Source organism: Lottia gigantea (assembly GCF_000327385.1).
Source record: "Lottia gigantea unplaced genomic scaffold LOTGIsca_690, whole genome shotgun sequence".
Classification (NCBI taxonomy): domain Eukaryota; kingdom Metazoa; phylum Mollusca; class Gastropoda; family Lottiidae; genus Lottia; species Lottia gigantea.
Genome location: NW_008710348.1, coordinates 7453 through 9902, shown reverse-complemented (window position 1 = coordinate 9902; position 2450 = coordinate 7453).

Below are 2450 nucleotides of genomic sequence, written 5' to 3'. Positions count from 1 at the left end.
TGATAGGACGATTTAACTGTGTTCTGATTCTGTTACTACATTATTTCCCTTATTCTATTAATCTTCCAAAGAATCATGACCATTATTGAGTGTTGTAGATATCCAAATACAAAACAGTCAATTCACAACTAACGTGTTCACCTAACTCGTAAATGATTCAATGACAGTTTTTTTTGTGTTATTTGTTTGTGTGGTCAGAAACGGACTGGAGGTTACGAAAATATAGCTACATATTGTTTGATACAATGACATTTTTCTGGAATGGAACTAGACTGTTTTCTGTAGTCAGAATGGGACTAGAACATACCAAACTATCGTGTCTAACTAGCTAGCAGATTGCTTGGTACAATGACAGTTTTCTGTAGTCAGAATGAGACTAGAGCATATCAAACTATCGTGTCTAACTAGCTAGCAGATTGCTTGGTACAATGACAGTTTTCTGTAGTCAGAATGAGACTAGAACATACCAAACTATCGTGTCTAACTAGCTAGCAGATTGCTTGGTACAATGACAGTTTTCTGTAGTCAGAATGAGACTAGAGCATACCAAAGTATCGTGTCTAACTAGCTAGTGGATTGATTGGTACAATGACAGTTTTCTGTGGTCAGAATGAGACTAGAGTATACCAAGCTATCGTGTCTAACTAGCTAGCAGATTGATTGATACAATGATAGTTTTCTATGGTCAGAATGAGACTAGATTATACCAAACTATCGTGTCTAACTAGCTAGTTGATTGTTTGGTACAGTAACAGTTTTCTGTGGTCAGAATGAGACTAGATTATACCAAACTATCGTGTCTAACTAGCTAGTTGATTGTTTGGTACAGTAACAGTTTTCTGTGGTCAGAATGAGACTAGATTATACCAAACTATCGTGTCGAACTAGCTAGTGGATTGATTGGTACAATGACAGTTTTCTGTGGTCAGAATGAGACTAGAGCATACCAAACTATAGTGTCTAACTAGCTAGTAGACTGCTTGGTACAATGACAGTTTTCTGAGACTAGAATATACCAAAGTATCGTGTCGAACTAGCTAGTGGATTGATTGGTACAATAGCAGTTTTCTGTGGTCAAAATGAGACTAGAGCATACCAAACTATAGTGTCTAACTAGCTAGTAGACTGCTTGGTACAATGACAGTTTTCTGAGACTAGAATATACCAAACTATCCTGTCTAACTAGCTAGTAGATTGTTTGGTACAATGACAGTTTTCTGCGGTCAGAATGAGACTAGAGCATACCAAACTATAGTGTCTAACTAGCTAGTAGACTGCTTGGTACAATGTCAGTTTTCTGAGACTAGAATATACCAAAGTATCGTGTCGAACTAGCTAGTGGATTGATTGGTACAATGGCAGTTTTCTGTGGTCAAAATGAGACTAGAGCATACCAAACTATAGTGTCTAATTAGCTAGTAGACTGCTTGGTACAATGACAGTTTTCTGAGACTAGAATATACCAAAGTATCGTGTCGAACTAGCTAGTGGATTGATTGGTACAATGACAGTTTTCTATGGTCAGTATGAGACTAGAGCATACCAAACTATAGTGTCTAACTAACTAGTAGACTGCTTGGTACAATGACAGTTTTCTGAGACTAGAATATACCAAACTATCGTGTCTAACTAGCTTATAGATTGTTTGGTACAATGACAGTTTTCTGTGGTCAAAATGAGACTAGAGCATACCAAACTATAGTGTCTAACTAGCTAGTAGACTGCTTGGTACAATGACAGTTTTCTGAGACTAGAATATACCAAAGTATCGTGTCGAACTAGCTAGTGGATTGATTGGTACAATGACAGTTTTCTGTGGTCAGAATGAGACTAGAGCATACCAAACTATAGTGTCTAACTAGCTAGTAGACTGCTTGGTACAATGACAGTTTTCTGAGACTAGAATATACCAAAGTATCGTGTCGAACTAGCTAGTGGATTGATTGGTACAATGACAGTTTTCTGTGGTCAGAATGAGACTAGAGCATACCAAACTATCATGTCTAACTAGCTAGTAGATTGTTTGATACAATGATAGTTTTCTGTAGTCAGAATGGGACTAGAGCATACCGAAGTATCGTGTCGAACTAGCTAGTGGATTGATTGGTACAATGACAGTTTTCTGTGGTCAAAATGAGACTAGAGCATATCAAACTATCATGTCTAACTAGCTAGTAGACTGCTTGGTACAGTGACAGTTTTCTGAGACTAGAACATACCAAAGTATCGTGTCGAACTAGCTAGTGGATTGATTGGTACAATGATAGTTTGCTGTGGTCAAAATGAGACTAGAGCATATCAAACTATGGTGTCTAACTAGCTAGTAGACTGCTTGGTACAATGACAGTTTTCTGAGACTAGAACATACCAAACTATCGTGTCTATCTGTCTATTAGATTGCTTGGTATCATGTTTTTCTGTAATACTGATGGAAAGTTCTAAACTATCGT